The sequence below is a fragment of the Haematobia irritans genome, chromosome 2 (assembly GCF_050003625.1).
Source record: "Haematobia irritans isolate KBUSLIRL chromosome 2, ASM5000362v1, whole genome shotgun sequence".
Classification (NCBI taxonomy): Eukaryota; Metazoa; Arthropoda; class Insecta; order Diptera; family Muscidae; genus Haematobia; species Haematobia irritans.
The window spans coordinates 1,785,261-1,804,715 of NC_134398.1; the positions used below are offsets into that span (position 1 = coordinate 1,785,261).

Genomic DNA, 19,455 nt, shown 5'->3' on the forward strand with positions numbered 1-19,455 from the left:
ATTCTTGTTACCCGCTGGGTGCATTTTGTTGTTGCTCATCCTTATATGACATCAAGGGCAGCAATACAAACTGCATAAAATTCTCTTTCCTGATTTATTTAAATACACATTTACATTTATAAAAAAATGGACCAATACTGCATAAATATTCAAAACTATGTGATGTGGTAGGAGAAACAATACTACGAGTGATGTCTGTGCTAATAAAGCAAAATAGCTTATATCAGTTTTTGAGGAAATTACTTCAGGGACTATGTGTTCAGAATATAAAAACTTTAATCTGCTTGAAACCAGAAATATAGATCTTACACGGATGAAAAAGACTGTTTTTCATATGTTTGGTTATAAACATTATATGTTTGGAACACAAATTTTTAAACACAATATTTTTGAGTGCAAGCATATAATGTTCATAAACTAGCATAACATGTTTGGGACATATATGTTAATATGTTAGAACATATTATGTTTGGGACATAAAATGTTTGTAAATATAATATGCTTGGATGCAAACATTTATTAATTTAGAAATAGCCTATAAACATATATGTGTTTAGTAGCTTGGAGCGCTATTTAACAGGGAGCGATATTGAATTAAGTTGGTGGTTGTTGCTTGTTATTACAAAATTAACATTTTATTTTCCCTTGGGCAATTGATCAGCTACTTCTTTGATCCTTACAAACTGTGTGGTCCGCTGTTCGAATCCCCGTCCGGCAAAAGGTAAAATTAAAATAAACAAAAATCATAAAATTGAATAATTTCTTCTACAATGTTTGTATTACAAAAAAAGGTGCTAAGAACTAAAAAATCTCGTGGAAGTGAGAAAGATGTGAGGGAATATACAATTAGGCAGAAACAAAATTTTGAGCATTCAGGTCGAAAACCTATTTTGTTAACACCTATATTACCTGTTTATTTTCATAACTCATTATGATTGTAAATATATAAATAAATAAATAAAATTTTGAGCACAATATTGTTTGGGAGAATTTTTTTAAGCATATAATATTTTTGGGTGCAAAATGCTTCCAAACATATTATATGTTCACATAATAACATATTGTTTTTTGGAAGGCAACATTATTGAATTTGGATGCAAAAATACAAAATGTTTGGAACTTAGACTACCCAAACATATGTTGTTTAGACCAATATGCTTTCAAACATATTATATATTGGAAGAGATCAAACATATAAATGTTTGGGCAATACCCAAAAATGTATATGCTTGAAGCAAAATATGTTTGGGAGTATATGTTACAGAAGCGATTTTTTGTGAGGGTGTAGATATTAACTGATTGACTCAGAGTATCTGATTAAAAATCGCTTGGGAGTAGTCCAAATCGTGAGTGAGATTGGCATTGTGAGCCTAAAAATGTTCGTGAGCGCGACATTGCTCGTCGGCATGAATAGTTTCATGAGAGCAAAATGGTTTTCGTGAGGGAGTTTTTCAAAATATTTTCACAGCTCACTTATGCCATTCGTCGGCTTTTGTGTCATGGACATACTTCTGGAGTATGGTATAAAAATGTCTCTTTCTTGCAGTGAATTATATTTGTACAAACACTCCACAGTTTTTCATGTTTTATTGCAATACTTCATGATTTAATCACTGTTAACGTAATTATTTGCTATAATTTTAAGAATTTTATAAACTGGTGTTAAGTCATATGGCTAAAAAAGCAGCGGAATATTGTCATGTTCATGCTGTTGATGGCTGGCCAGAGTCCTTTGACAACATTTTGATTTTGCAGTCTGACGATAGATATGGTCGGTCTCCGTTTCATCATTGACTTTTGTGTTTTCATTTTGTGGCAACAATACCCCGTAAGTAACCATTTGGAGTCGAGTGATTTTATCTACAGATTATTGCAGGTAAAACTTCATACATACATACATGTCTGTGTATATACGTATGTGAGTTTGAAATAGTCCATGTGGATTGCTTAAAATTTTTCAAAACGTTTAAAATGTTGGCCACAAGAAACACACACAGAGGCTTGGTATAAAGCAGGACAGTTTCAGAGAATCTTTTCCGAGTCTTTTATCCTCTTAGTAGTCAGTTTTTGTAACCTGCTGCTCGTATTCTCAGTCTCTTGGAGGACGTTTTTTTCCACATTTATTTATTTTTTGTTTGATTTAATTTTATATTGCTGCTGATGCCAATACCATTGATGCTACTGGCTATGCTATTCCTTGTGACCTTTCCGACCCTGCAAGGATTATGTGTATGCGTGTGTGTGCATGTAGTACGTGGGTTTGTGATGCTGAAACTGTGGGATTTACTTTTTAAAATGTAATTTGCATATGTCGCACATATAATGGTTGAGGGGAGTTCTGTATATATGTGTGTGTGTGTGTGTGGAGGCAGGATATATGTGCAAGTTAAGCTGCCAACGCTGGTCATGGGGAAGCATAACCTTTTTGTTGCTGTTGTAAACCAATCTCATGCTGATCACCCCCAAACCTTCTGTTTTCCTCCGCTCCATCGACACAATGTTGCAACAGCAGTTGCAGCTGCTGTCATCGTTGTCGATGTTCGTGTCGTACATGTACCACCGGAAGCGGATACGAAAAACAGCTTGTTATAGACAAATGCGACATGCACATGTGCTGAGTGTATGTATGTGTGTAAAAGGACTTTATTTGTGTTGCGACACATACGAACATACTCATGACAAAATATGGACGTAATATCCAATAAAGTTAGCATACTGGACAGGTGTTTATTGAGTATTTGTATGTGTAGACATGCTTCCTAATAGAAAATAATAGTGATTTGAAAAATCACTCACGTCTCTCTCACACATTCCAGCTCTGCCAAATATAGCAGAGTGGAGTGGCAAGCAAAAATTCAAAATGAAATAAAAATGCAAATACAAAATCAAGGTGTGATTTTCAATCTCTTGGCATTTTAATTAATTGAAGTATTATTGATTCTAAGTGGGTGATAGGACAACGCCAAACACCACCCGTGAAAATCCAGGGGAGAATGGAATAAATGCACAATTAAGTATTGTAAATTTGTGCAGAATTAAATTTTTAAAAATGATTTTTTTTTTTCACAAAAAACTTGTATACGTTTGTATGCACTGTATTCTCCTAAAATCATCTACATTTTTTTTATTTCCTAATGAGTCTTATAATCATGTGCCATTTTAATTACCTGGAAGAATAGTTACACTGAAAAATATTGATCTAATATGAAAGGTAACGCATCCAAAATTTACACCACATTGAAACAAAATTTTGTTGCTATTATAATTAAAAGAAAGTTTATAATATTTATAATATAAGGAATTGATTTCTTAAACTTTAGGACATGAATCTTTGAAATTCTCGTCCCTTCGTTAAAATCGTATTTCTTTGAAATAAGGCAAACTTCGCTTCAATTAAGGAAGAGAGCAGAAAAGAGAGCTCGGAATCATTACCAAAATCCTTAAGGGAAGTTAAAAAGCTTTGAATTAAAGTAAACTTTCTTTGAGTGTAGCATTCAATCAAGATTTTCTTCTGAATAAAATTTTATGAGCACATTTAGTACTTTGGAGATTTTACTTGGGATGAGGAAAATTGAATTGGGCTTTGGAAAATTTCGAAGAAAATACTAAAATTAAACTAAAAACAAATAATTTGTTTGCAATAAAAATAAAATTAGCATCATTGACTTTTTTATGTGTATTATTATTCAATCTAATTAAGATAATATTTTGTTCCTTTATAAAAAATCACTACTTGAAGTAAAAACAAATTTTATATTTTATGTTATTTCATGAAATTCAACTTTTTGCTCCCACACTCACCCATTTAATTCTGGTGCCATGATTCTTGGGGTGAATCTTAAAGTAGCTTCTAATGATTTTATTTTCTTCTCCACATTTTGGAGAATGCCACTTATTTCACCTGGACATTACAATGATTTTATGCCTCTAGGACTTTGTAAACAATTTCTTCTACACTTTTCTCATTTTCTTTTTGATTTTTTTTGCAATGTCCATATATATTTCCTTATCCAAGGTAAAGAATACTTCAAGATAGTTACCATGGTAGAAAATGTGTACATTTTGCTGCGAGGAGTTTCAAGTGGTTTTTGTTGAATAAAACTTTTATAATTATATATAATAATATAATCTAGGCTATGCATAAATCGGACAAAAGCACTTGTAATTGTTTTCTCCTGTTTTTGGCGTGTGCAAAGACAACAAACTTTTCAACTACAACCAACGCAATAATGTTAAACACAAAGTTTTGAAAAAAAAACGCAAATAACTACAACTACATCAAATTAAAGGTATGTTAAATACTTTTTATCGTTTAGATAATAAAATTGAAAATATTAAAAAAAAAACAAAAAATATTCATTTGTCAGAAGTGGGATTTGAACCCACGCCTACAGAGTAGACTGCGACCTGAACGCAGCGCCTTAGACCACTCGGCCATCCTGACGAGATGCCGGTCGTTTTAAAAGGCACTTGAAAATTATCCATGGTTTGAAAAAAAATACATGGATTATTTTGCAATTAGAGATGGGATGGTGAATAAAAAAGTAAAAATGAATGATAAAAAAAAAAACAAAAATAAAAAAAAAATTGTATGTATTATAATATCGTGAACAGAATTACATTTATTTTCAATTCTGATCGTAGCTACTGAAAACGAATTATCAACGGAATATAAGAACATTATAGTTTATTGTAATTTTTTTGGCTCATTTTATTTCTTTTGTTTTGCATATTCCAGATTCTCCCTTAATTTTTGTATTTCTTAGTGTGCTAGAGATCCAATATAAATGAACTTGTACATATTTTTCGCCTTGCTTTAATGCTTTATCGCCCTAAAATGGTGCTACTATCATATATGTAAATATATTTTCGACAAAATGCAGGAAGACATTTTAGTATTTTTCACTTTGCCATAATGTTGAAGCTATTGAGTGGTAGTAAAGCGTCTCAACTACATATCGACTATTAGCCTTTGGCACAACAAGAGATATTTCAAACGCCTTGGTAAAACACAAAACACACGACAGGTGTGAACGACATGATTGTATACTTTTGGGCGTACAGTTGGGACCATATTGTGTTGCCTACTGTTATGGTGTGTGGTTCGAACAAATTGTAGTGAACTTTTGGCATTTCGCAGCAATGTACTTCGTTTAAGTTTTGGCGGAAATTTCGATTTGCAAAATGTGAATTAATATCCATTCATACTAAACTGTGTGCACGTCGAACAAAAATGCCAGTAAACAAAAGCATGCATACCTTTAGGCGATGAAAATATACTTTAGTTGTATATGTGGAGAATTCTTAAAGTAATCTTGAAAAATTGGAATTCCAAAAGGAAAGGAATCTATCTGAAAATATTCTTGCCTTGGGCTGAAGAGTAAATTGTGCTTCTTTCATTTTTCAATATGTAATAAAATTTAAATCCCATAGTGTTGGGGATTCATAGTCATACTATTTTACTGTGGCCACTCAACTCCTCTACGACTTATGATGTTGTATTGTGGTTTTTGTCTGTGATAGTACAATGGAATATGAGTAGCAGTAATAGGGAAGGCGTAGCCTTTCCATCTGGGCGAATATATTAATTGGTTTTCAGCCAATTTTTATGTGAAATTCATATATTGCGAAATCTTAATAGCATACCTTTAGGGTGTAGGAGATCCATGTTTCTGGGTTCACATAAATATCCGAAAATATCACAGTGAGCGATAGATCCATGTAGCCATTTTTGCTTGTTTGTTGTTATTGCTCTATTTGAATGTGGTGGGTGTTGGTTTAATAAAAGTTTGCGGTTTATGATTTGCTGTTGTGACACAGCAGTAGGGATTGACACATTATTTAATTAACCATCCGATAGTGTATATGGAAAAATTAAAAAAAAAAATATCCATACTGTTTTTGTAATAATCAAACCTATAAATAACAAGTAATAACATAACAAAATTGTAAAAATATCTATAGATGGCATTTTAAAGTATGGGAATATATTTTCGAAAATTTTTAATCCTTAAACCTGCAAAATATAAAATAAAGAGTGATTTGTTTTAGCAGTTGACGCACGTTTCTTATTTTGTTTCACTCTCAAACATCTTCAGTTTCGTCTATAATTCAACCATGAATCGTCTTATAAACCAAAACTCTTTATTGTCAAAATGTGTGCTCTGTTAAGAAAGTTCATCATCCTAAATTTGAATGTTGAGCATAAGCGTAGGAAGGCCTCTGGGTAGGGGGCTTAGACCCCCCCAGAAAAAATTTAGCCCCCCCCAGAATTTGAAAACCTATTTACGATTTTATATTTTTATAAAAATTAGACAAGTATATACAACCGCACAAAGTTCCGCTAAAGACTTTCATGCACAATCGAATTACTTGGGTTGTGTTAGCAGTTGCCGATGGCAATGTTTGAAGTCTGATATTTATGAAATAGGGCTGTGATTGAACTTATGGTTTAGTTGAATAACTAACAGCCTGTTTCTGTATGTCGAACGAGTTCAATTGATCGACTGAAATGCATAGAAACAGCTGTTTTTTGGTTATAAATTCAGCTGTTTGTTTCCATTTTAGTCGATCCACAGAGCTCATTCGACATACAGAAACAGGCTGTAAAGCTCCTTTATTATATTGTTTAGTCTGGTTTAGTCATCTTAATTAAAAAATAGCAATTGGTATTAAAACTATTCTTTCATAAATTAATATCTTAATAATGCTGCAAAAAAGCGTCGCCAAAAAAGAAGTCAAAATGTTCTTTTTGGGTCCGGAAGTGGTGCAAAATTGGCGGAGAAGCGATGAATGTAATAGGAACTCGTCATAGAACGAATGTCCACCGTTTCAACAGCCGTTGCAATAATTTTGCATCACTTCTTACGGTGTGATCCGAATTCAGAGTTTTGAATGTGAATTAAAAAATTGTGTGACATTTTCCCAATTAAACAATTTTTATTTATTCGTTTTTTTATTTGATTTTTGGTCGACCTTTTGTTAGAATTATATAAATATTTATAAAGATCTTGAGCTTCAAGAAACATTAATTTATAATAATGTTTATATTTTTTTATGATTTTTAATGCATTCTAACGCTTGTTTGAATATTTTCAAAAATTAGCGATTTTTCTATAATGGATTTAGTATTTTTGTGGCAAAATTTGAATAATTTTTACCATTTTATTTATTCTTACTCTTTTTTTAAACTATTTGAAAAAAGAAAACAAAAATTACGCATTAAAATATGAAAAAAACTGAAGTAAAAAACTTCCTGTGTAGTTAATAAAGGGTGATTCTTTTGAGGTTAGGATTTTCATGCATTAGTATTTGACAGATCACGTGGGATTTCAGACATGGTGTCAAAGAGAAAGATGCTCAGTATGCTTTGACATTTCATCATGAATAGACGAACGATCTGCCACAACGTCGAATTTTCAGTGAATGGGCCCTAGAAAAGTTGGCAGAAAATCCGCTTTTTTATCGACAAATTTTGTTCAGCGATGAGGCTCATTTCTGGTTGAATGGCTACGTAAATAAGCAAAATTGCCGCATTTGGAGTGAAGAGCAACCAGAAGCCGTTCAAGAACTGCCCATGCATCCCGAAAAATGCACTGTTTGGTGTGGTTTGTACGCTGGTGGAATCATTGGACCGTATTTTTTCAAAGATGCTGTTGGACGCAACGTTACGGTGAATGGCGATCGCTATCGTTCGATGCTAACAAACTTTTTGTTGCCAAAAATGGAAGAACTGAACTTGGTTGACATGTGGTTTCAACAAGATGGCGCTACATGCCACACAGCTCGCGATTCTATGGTCATTTTGAGGGAAAACTTCGGAGAACAATTCATCTCAAGAAATGGACCGGTAAGTTGGCCACCAAGATCATGCGATTTGACGCCTTTAGACTATTTTTTGTGGGGCTACGTCAAGTCTAAAGTCTACAGAAATAAGCCAGCAACTATTCCAGCTTTGGAAGACAACATTTCCGAAGAAATTCGGGCTATTCCGGCCGAAATGCTCGAAAAAGTTGCCCAAAATTGGACTTTCCGAATGGACCACCTAAGACGCAGCCGCGGTCAACATTTAAATGAAATTATCTTCCAAAAGTAAATGTCATGGACCAATCTAACGTTTCAAATAAAGAACCGATGAGATTTTGAAAATTTTATGCGTTTTTTTTAAAAAAAAAGTTATCAAGCTCTTAACAAATCACCCTTTATAATTAACTTCTTTGTGAGGACATTTTTGGAAGTGCTTATAAAGTTGTGCCTTTAAAACAATTCCCAATTTTTTTGCTGGGAAAAGTGTGGAACTAATTTTAGTTGCTTTATTATATATTATTTTGATGTCTATTTTTGTATTCTTTTTTTATGAAATTAAACAATAATTGAACCTATAAGTTCAGTCTATAACTTTTTAGCTAGGGGGGCTATAGGCCCCCCTAGGAAAATTGTCTAGCTACGCTAATGATGTTGAGAGCTACCATGAGATGATATCCAATTAGTTTTTGCCCAAAATCCTAGAGCTTGACTTGCATGACAGCTCGCGTAACAATTGAGTTATTGAGAGACCAGTTCGGTGAACATTTTATTTCACGTTCGGAACGGCTTCCTAGATCGATCATAACTATGTTAACGCTCAAATAGTTGCTGGAGGCCATACGAGTATATGGAGAAATTGATGGATACGGAAGCCATTTAAATTCATGAAGTTTTGCCATCGGTTTCTCTGACTTATGGGTGTGAAATTATTATTCAACTTTGACGAATTCATCTTTGTAACAAGCAGAGAAGGAATATGATCATCCCAAACATATTTTAAGAGAAAATGTTATTTTTGAACGGTGAACATGGAAAATTTGTGCCCCCAAAAATGTTGTTTTCTTGGCAAAAATATACAGGTTGCCGCAATCAGATACATAATTTTCGAGAAAATAACATGGTTGTGACAAACATGTTCTATGTTCGCAGTCCAAAAAGAACATTTTGCTCTTAAAATATTTTTGGGGTGATCATATTCCCAGCAAAAAAGCGTTGCAAAAAAAGTAGTGAAAATGTTCTTTTTGGATCCGGAAGTGGTGCAAAATTGACGCAGAAGCGATGAATTTAACATGGACTTGTCAAAAAAAAAATAATAATAACTTTTATAATTTTTATGATTTTTAATGCATTCTAACGTTTGTTCTAAGCGTTCGAACTCAAGTACACTCAAAAAAAATTTTACTTGGATCCAAAGATTTTGACCTTCCTTTAAGGATTTTGGTATTGATTCCGAGCCAAAGATGCAACTTCTTTAAAATAAAGACATTTTTTAACGACCTATCTGGATTTAAATTTAGGATCACAAAATTAAAATTAGGATACAGATCTCATTTATCAAATTTTCATTCTCTTTTCGCGGTTTATTAATAAAGGTACTCACGTACAAACAAATGCCAGTTTAAAAATCTAAATTATAGCGGATACTTCAAAGTAAAAAATGTTTTCTTAATTCCAAAAAACTTTAAACCAAAGACGCTAAATCCTCAAAATAAGTATTAGCCTATATTTGAAGCGTTTTTATCTTAAATCTGAAGTTTCAATATTTCAGTTAATTTAAAGACAATTTCTTTAAATCAAAAATGTGTTTCTTTACTTTAAGGAAAATTAGCCTTTGTTCAAAGACATGCGACTTTAACTGAGGGACGCAAATTTACAAAATTTGTGTCCTACATTTAATGAAAAAAATTTTGAGGGAAAGATTATAAACTTTATTTTAATTAAAATTTCATTATTTTAAAGAAATTTGTCCTTAATATTTTGTAAATTTCGCATACTAAAATTTGGTTGCGAAATTTTTAATATCACGTTAATATTTTCTTCAGTGTATTTTCAAAAAATTCGATTTTTTCTAGAATGGATTCAGCATTGTCTTCGACAAAATTTGAATAATTGCACCATTTTACTATTTTTTACTCGCTTTTTAACTTATTTGAACCAACAAAATTAAAATTACCCATTAAAAATACGAAAAAGCGAGTCACAAAAAATTGTATCAAAGGAACTTCTTGTGCAGTTAAGGTAAAAAACATTTTTGGGAGGACATTTTTGAAGTTCTTTTAAAGTTGTGCCTTTAGAAGAACTTCCAAATTTTTTTGCTGGGATTCCTTCTCTGGGTGTACGGTTCAATAACGATATGTAATTGTTTCGACTGATGGTAATCAAGGTACCAAAATGTGCATTCCAAAAGTAAAGCCTCGCAGTTCTGACTTTAAACAGAGCTTTCTAATACACACATATTTTTGAATGATATGAAATATAAGTTCGTTTCATATCTTTACGCCGGCAACAATCGTAATCGAAATATCGTATATAAATCACTTGAAATTGTTTATGAACTTTTTCTTAATTATATGCAGATTAGGCACCCTTGTTCACCTTCGAATTCTATCTTTCTTTAAATTTCCATACAGTTTTCTCACTTGTATTTGTTTGTGTTTGTATCAGTTAAATTACATTGGGTTTTATAAGCCACTGTAATCCAGAAGTTATCTCATTTTGATGTCTTTAATGAAAACATTTGATGGATTTCCCATCTGAAACTGATATCAACGTATTAGTGTTTCTTTAACTTTGATAAAATTTTGTGAATTGCATATGCATTGCTACATATTTTCTATTTTATCATAATTAGCCAGAGACTGAAGTCTAACAGAGTATTCTCAGTTTACATTATTTTGACTCTAGTTTTCAGGCGAAGAATATGTTTATAGTCCTCTTAGGATTTACATAATTTTCTAGTAATATTTCGGTATATCATGCAAAGTAAAAACAAATTCAACCAACAACGCTTATATGCTAAGATGAAGAAAATCCTCTAAGAAAACACTTAGAGATGATTTGATTGAAGATATACAAAGGGTAGATTGCAAAAGAGCATAAGTAAATAATTTAGAGAAGTCATATTGACTTTGTGAATAATAAGTTTCGGAAAATGTCCCATTATAGATATTGTGTGTAAAGCATACTTTGATTTTTTTGGATATTTGTTCCATTCTATAATTGCCGCACAGCATCTAGTATTCATGTTATCATGTTGTTTTTATTACAGATTTATGAAATTTAGACCCTTAACAAAATCTAATGAAAATATACTTTAGTAAGTTTGTTTAGTAGTTTGTTGCTCTATTTATTCCAAGAATCGAATTTACGAATCACTTTATTCTAATACTAAACTAGTAATAAGGTATTTACCTTTTTACCAGAGGACATCAACATGGTTATTTTGTGTATTTCTAGTAGGACATACAAATATACATATATACATTTTTATCTCCATCTGCATCTTTATTCCCCTTATACTTTGTAGTACTTGTAAGAGAATCAGTATCATGTGTGTTGTAGTACCAGATAACACTTACGATTAGACGAAAAGTATCTTCAAGTGCGACAAGTAAGACGCCAAACATATTCCAACTAAAGAAACTACATTTTTAAAAGTAGTTGGTTGAATTTCCTTATGGTTTTAGTTGCATGTATGTACTTCCTTGGAGAATATTACATATATAGCCACAAAGAGAAAGGGAGAGTAAGTGAGAGAGATAGGGAGGAGAGATTTACACATTCTTACCAATGTCTCTTATTGTTTAGTTAGTTTTGAATATTTGATAATCTTCCTGGACACACATACATAAATGTATGAAAAATCATAGGGACTATGATTAGACGGATGAAAAATGCAGCAAATTATAAACAAAAATTTTTGTTGCTTAAAAGAATCAAAATAAAAAACAAGTAAGTAAAGTCTAAAGTCGGGCGTGGCCGACTATATTATACCCTTCACCACTTTGTAGACCAAAATTTGTGATACCATCTCAACTCCTTCATGAAGGTTTACATTCCCATATACAAATATTTATATCTTAACCGATTTGGAGACAATTTGTTGTACTTCTACAAAATCTCTAGAACTAAAATTTAAATCAGGACATCAGCCGGTTTAAATTTAAGTTCTAGAGAAGCACAATGTTACTAAAAAATATGGGAAACATTTAAATCTGAACCAATTTTGAGGCAACTTCGCAAAAGCGTATTTATGATTTGTCGGTCGATAGATGTGTATTAGAGTGGTAGGAAAATTTGAGTCATTTTTACAAGTTTTCGACTTAGCAGTGGCGATGTTATAAGGAAAATGTGGGTATTTCGGCCATTTTTGCCTAAATCGGAAAAACATATATATGGAAGCTATATCGAAATCTAAACCGATTTCAATCGCATGCATAGTTACTATGTTAATTGTACTCCCTGTGCAAAATTTCACGTAAATCGAATTACAACTTTGACCTCTGTGGTCCTATGACGGAAAATCGAGCGAAAAATATCTGTGGGTATATGAGTCTAAATCGGTCGAAAGATGTATTCGGGAGCTATATCTAAATATGAACCGATTTAAACAAAATATAGCAAGCGTATTTAGAATGTTAATTCTACTCCCTCTGCAAAATTTCATGTAAATCAGAGTAAAACTTTTAGCTCTGTGGTCATATTACTCCAAATCGGGCGAAAGATACATATGGCAGCTATATCTAAATCTGAACCGATTTTAATAAAATTTACCACACTTGACTATTAATTGTATTCCTAGTGCAACATTTCAAGCAAATTAGGGTAAAACTCTGGCTTCTGGGGCCATATAAGTCCATATCGGGCGAAAGATATATGAGAGCTATATCTAAATCTGAACCGATTTCAACTAAATTTGGCACAATTAACGATACTATTAAACATACTCCTTGGGAAAAATTTGAAGCAAATCAGGACAAAACTCTGGCTTTTGAGGCCATATAGGTCCAAATCGGACGAAAGATATATGTGGCAGCTATATCTAAATCTGAACCGATTTCAACTAAATTTGGCACAATTAACGATACTATTAAACATACTCCTTGTGCAAAATTTGAAGTAAATCAGGGCAAAACTCTGACTTTTGTGGCCAAATCGGACGTAAGATATATATGGGAGCTATATCTAAATCTGAACCGATTTGGCTGATATTTTGCATATCTGAAGAAAGCCCCAAAATATTTGGCTACCCGAAATTTTGAAAAAATACGTTGATAAATACGTCAATTGTGACCAGATCGGTCATAAATATATATGGCAGCTATATCTAAATCTGAACCGAAAATCAATAGCGATTGTCTTCGAGCCAATGTAAAACTCTGTGCCAAATCTAAGTACGATCGGACTTAAACTGCGAGCTGTACTTTGCACACAAAATTACATATACAGACGGACGGACGGACAGACAGACAGACATCAGAATTTATTTCTAAGAATTTATTAAACTGCGAGCTGTACTTTGCACACAAAATTACATATACAGACGGACGGACGGACAGACAGACAGACATCAGAATTTATTTCTAAGACGATCGGTATACTAAACGATGGGTCTCAGACTTTACCTTCTTGGCGTTACATACAAATGCACAAACTTATTATACCCTGTACCGCAGTAGTGGTGTAGGGTATAATAATAGTGCTAGTACTATATTTATAATCACTGTTTTTTTTTTTCAAATATGAAAAATATTTGTGTATAAGTACATGCTTATCAGCGTAGGGAGACTCTAACAAAGTTTACTTGGATCCCAAGATATTGACCCCAGATATTGAATCGATCGAGATACTTTTTTCAATTAAATTTCAATGAAATTTTTAATTGATAACTTTTAAAATTCAATTAAAATTTTAATTGGAAAAATATTGGTGAAATATTTTTCATTCCGATATATTAACAAATATAGGATATTTTTGAGGTGTGTAAAATTTCCTTTTTTTTTTTTAACTCGTATAATTGAACTGAAAAAGATTCGATATAAACTAAGATCAGGCGGATCCCACTAGGCAAATGTTGATCATTGGCATAATAAGGGTATTTTAAAAAATATAAAAAAATGAAATTTTACTATGCATCATAACGTTTTTCGTTATAAACTTAGAATCTCTATATATCGTCTCTAATTTAGGAAAGTTCTATGAATAATTTGTAGTAATTCTATTTTTATCGTTAAAGTTTTTGTTGTCATTTATGATAATTAGCTAAGTCCACTTTAGCTTTTATTATTTCGTTGATTTGTACCCAACAATTTCTATTTATGGAACAATACGCTGTGGGCAACACCACACATCCATTCATCCATCCACATCGTATAGCGACTGATTTGTAATCGCTTAAATGTTTGGCTTGGTGATTGTTGTTTTATTCATTCGATGTTCTTATCATGCCATTGTTTTACCCCCTTCATACTTCGTCGTACAAAGCATGGCAGCTGGCCGTGTTTATTTAAGTATTTTAAAAGCGTTGCGAAATTTACTCCAATGGTATAGTAGGTAATGTCTTTGAATAAGAACCATAAGATTATGAGTTCAAATCCTGTTTGGAGAATTTTACTTAACTCTTTGACCGAGTTTTTGTTTTTTTCTATTATTTTGTATTTTTTTAACATCACAAAATTACTTAAGTGAGTATTAAAAAGAAATAAAACAAGTATATACAGCACTAAGTTCGGCCGGGCCGAAGTAAAATCTGGAAATTTTACATTGAGTTTCAAGCAATTTTCATGATCAGTGCGCCTTCTACACCCTCAAGAAGTGAAGTCGGTCTATATGGAAGCATTACCAAATGGACCGATAAAAACTTAATCCGATACACGTTTTTGTGAGCCTAAAATACCAGAATATTTACAATTTCAGGCAAATCAGATAAAAACTACGGATTCTAGAAACCCAAGGAGTTAAATCGGGAGATCGTTCTTATGGGGGCTATACTAAAATATGGACCGATACTCACCGTTTTGGGCACACCTCTTTATGACCCGAAAATACCTCTAGATTTCCAATTTCAGGCAAATAGGATAAAAACTTTGGATTCAAGAAGCCCAATAAATAAAATCGGGAAATCGGTTCTATAAGCCCAAGAAGTAAAATCGGGACATCGGTCTATATGGGGGCTATACCAAAACATGGACCGATACTCACCATTTTTGGCACACCTCTAGATTTCAAATTTCAGGCAAATTGGATAAAAACTTCGATTTCTATAAGCCAAAGACTCCAAATCGGGAGGTCGGTTTATATGGGGACTATATCAAAACCTGGACCGATATAGCCTATCTTCGAACTTGACCTGCCTGCAGGCAAAAGACGATTTTGTGCAAAATTTCAGCACGATTGCTTCATTATTGAAGACTGTAGCGTGATTACAAAAGACAGACAGACAGACAGACGGACATCATTATATCGTCTTAGAATTTCTCCCTGATCAAGAATATATATACTTTATATAGTCGGAAATCGATATTTCGATGTGTTACAAACGGAATGACAAACTTATTATACCCAGAGATGGTCTGTATCAAACATTTTAAGGTTTGCGACTGTCGCAAAGTTGTAAACGTCGTAAACGTCACATACACGTCGTAAATGTAGAAAAAGTAGCAAACGTCGCAAACTCCAAATACTTCAGACCCTTCAGATAGGGAGCGAATGATATCCATGATGATGATATATGCGGAGAAGTTTCAATTCTCAGGAATGTTCATAAAATTATTAACGAGTTTAAAAAAGCTTGAGAATAGTTAACCTTTCACAAATTACTGCAGAAACTGGAAGGAAGGAAAACTACTTAAGTCTTATATAAGTGAATTGCTGTTTAGAGAAAATTTTATAAAATCACTTTTTGGCTTATTAGAGCCAATTTCCATACTAATTAAAAATTTCAAAATTGTAGCTAGTCATTCGTTGATGCAGCTAAAGCTTGGACCACGAAGACATTTTTTGCATACCTTTTATCGGGGAGCTTAACTAAATTAAATTAAAAAATATTCACAATTTCTTTAATTCCAAATTAGGTTTTCTACACTAGGTTTACGACTTTTGCGACATACGTATTATACCGTCGTAAACGTATGTCGCAAAAGTTACAGTTTGCGACAGGCCAACCCTGATTATACCCCCGTCACCATTCTATGGTGGTGGGTATAAAAATTATTGGAATTGTCATAGAGTGTCAATGATGGACTTTTAATTAGACATATCGAAAAGAGAACCCACCATGAAATACAATTTGGGTTTATTGAAGAAAAATTTGATTAAAATTTGATTAATATTAGTCATATAAGTTAAAATTTTAGTTAAATTGAAGAAAATGTCATAAAAAATAAAATAAAAATAAATTGCTATTGTTTAAGAAAAGTTCATACACTGAAAATATATTGTTAAGAGGCTAAAGATTTCATGTCCTTAAAATACAAATACTTTTTTTCTTAGCATATAAGACGCAATTCTCTTATACAAAGTTTTTTCCTTGTCCAAAAGACGATAAACTTTTGTACAAAGTCGTTTTTTCCTTATAATTAAGTGATTCGAATTAAAAATTGGTATCTTAAAATGAAAGGAAATTTTGTTTGACTAAGGTCAAATTGTCTTTAATAATTTGAAAAATTCCTCAAAATTAAAGAAATTTTCTTAAAATTTTTTCTGTTTTTGCATATTGACAACAAAGCAAAAAAGCTTTTAAAAATAGGAGATGTTTTTCAACACTTTATTTTAAAGACGATTTTAACTTGAAACATAGCATAATTTCTACTTGAAGTCAAGACCTAATGTAGGGTTTCGTTAACACGTTTTTAAAGGACTTTAATTGCACATGAAGAAAAACACAGTACGCAAAACTTAATTTTAAAAGACAATTCTGTCTTAAATGTATTCTTACTTCAATTCCCCGCTTCTTTGGCTCGGAATCAATACCAACATAATTAGTATAAAGACAAAATCTTTGGAACCGGACATGCTTTTTTCAGTGTATTTTGAAAAATTGGAAAAAATTGGAGTTAACAATTTTTCAAATGTCGTTAGTACAAGATTTACTAATTTCAAAAACTTATGAAAAGAATTTAAGTAAAATCAATTCATTTAAAACAAATATGATTTACTACATTTTAATACAATAATAGGTTTTAAAGTATATTGTATATGTATACTATAGTGTCTTTCTAATTGAAATGCAATTATTTTGTGCGTATTTCAAATTCAGTAATATTGAACAGTGTTGTCACATTAAGGGATTTTTCCCCAACCTGGGTATTTTTCTCGTGGTTGGGGATATTGTTTTCACTTTGGGGATCTGGGGATTTGGCTGGGGTTAACGTCGTGATTTGCGGATTTTTCTGGGGATATTTCCACTTTCAATCATAATCACCGCATTAAATTTGTTATAGAAAGTGTAAAAGCGTACGATAACGCTTATGGGCTTTAGTAGATTTTGCAAAATATTCCTCTTCAACTAAGCGTACTTCACAAACTTTCTATAGAAATACAATTTTGACAAAATTTTCTATATGTTAAAATTTGTTATAAAAATAAACTTTTTAAATTTTTTTATGGAAATAAAATTTTGACAATATTTGCTATAGAAATAAAATTTTTACACAATTTTCTATAGAAGTAAATTTTTAAAAAAAGTTTTTTTAGAAATAAAACTAATAAATTTTTAAACAAATTTAAACTAATAAAATTTTGAGAAAATTAAAAATATAATTTTGACAACAATTTTTTTTTATAGAAATATAATTTTGACAACATTTGCTGCAATAGAAATAAAATTTTTACCATATTTTCTATAGAAGTCCAAAAAATTTTCTATAGTAATAAAATTTTGACAAAATATTCTATAAAAATAAAATTTTGATATAATTTTCTACAGAAATAAAACTTTGACACAATTTTCTATAGAAGACAATTTTGACAAATTTTTTTTTAGATATGAAATGTTGGCAAATTTTTTTAAATGTATAAATTTTTGAGTGAATTTCCTATAGATATAATATAATTTTGACAACATTTGCTGCTATAGAAATAAAATGTTGACAACATTTTCTATAGAAGTAACATTTTGATTAAATTTACTATAGAAATAAAATTTTGAGAAAATTTTCTATAGAAATAAAATTTTGAGAAAATTTTCTAAAGAAATAAAATTTTGACAAAATTTCCTTAGAAATACAATTTTGAAAAAACAATTCTTGTTTGGATTTTCTCCAATTTTTGCTAGAGTATTTTGGGCTGGAATAGTATAACTTCCGGAAAAAAACTCCGCAATTTTTATTGCAAAACACATATCGATTGCAACATTTGACCAGCTAACAGATATGCTGATGTCCTTACCTATTAATGAATTCGATATTAGGTTAGGTGGCAGCCCGATGTATCAGGCTCACTTAGACTATTCAGTCCATTGTGATTCGATATTGTAAGATTATTTTTTTTTTCATAGAATAAAATTTATACACATACAATAATTATATGAATTTTCCTTTGGGGATTTTGCATGATGAAAAATATTTATGATGAAGATTTTTTGGGGAAATAATTTCGAAATTTTGAGAACTTCAATTGTATAAAATTTATTTTCTCATATTTAGTTCATGTCATTAAAGCAACGTTACATCCCTTCAAATAAATCGCTACACAATTTCCCTTCGCTACTTTTCAGTCATGCAGAGGGCCCATTTGATCCTACGAAAGAATTTTCTTTATTCAAACTAAGTCATAGGTTTACTAACATTTGGTTTGGTAAAACCTTATTTGTTTTTAGAAATTGTCAGGTAGGAAGTCACGTTGACATTAGCTTCTCCCGCCCCCTCTATTGATTACGAAATTAATAATTAAAAATAATTAATATCAAGTTTATGAATGCCCATTTAAAAAATAGTAATATACCAGCTTTTTGAACATTTTAAAACATTGCTAGTTCGCCTGTCATAAAAAAGTCCACATAGTTACCTTTCTTTGAAATACCGGTCTCATTCTTTAGATTCGTAGAAGAAGTAAACATATCCGATTTATCATAACTTTCACCTTTCCATCAATGTGTTAATTCTAATAATTGTCGATAATATTCCAATAGAGATATTTCCCCAGATCTATGTTTCTAGTATGAATGTGTATGGTCCAGAAATCGCTGCCCACCAATTTTGAGGCATTCCTATACGAGTCTGTGTAAATATGAAACACATGCCATTAAAAGAAAAGTTGCTAATTGGCAAGGTTTTGTACTGGAATCACAAGAACGGATCCATAGCTTTGTTGTTATCGCTCTGTCTAAAACTGGAGCAGTGGAACACCACCGTTGTTTGTTGGTGCCCTGTACTCATAGCCTTCATACTAATTGGAAAAACATGATGGTAACCGAAAACGGAATCATATTCTCTGAAGAAGAGCACATCACAATGCAACTACTCCAGTTTTGTTTGCCACAACACCGATTTTACTCTTCACATTATGTATCAGAGCTTCTTTTGGTTTATCCAAATCTTCACAAATTCACACCTATTTTACGTCGAAGTTAAAGAAAAGAAATGGCCAAGAATTTTACTTGACTTCGAAAAATGTTTTCCAAATAGTCCGCGATTTGTAACGAAACAATAA

The 19,455-nt window shown here is 31.8% G+C and overlaps 1 non-coding gene across 1 annotated transcript; it reads right to left on the bottom strand.

Moving 5' to 3' along the window:
• Window positions 1-4,361: 4,361 nt before the first annotated feature.
• On the bottom strand, window positions 4,362-4,444 carry TRNAL-CAG (transfer RNA leucine (anticodon CAG)). The gene has a single exon. It is a non-coding gene; the product is annotated as a tRNA-Leu (tRNA).
• Window positions 4,445-19,455: the final 15,011 nt, after the last annotated feature.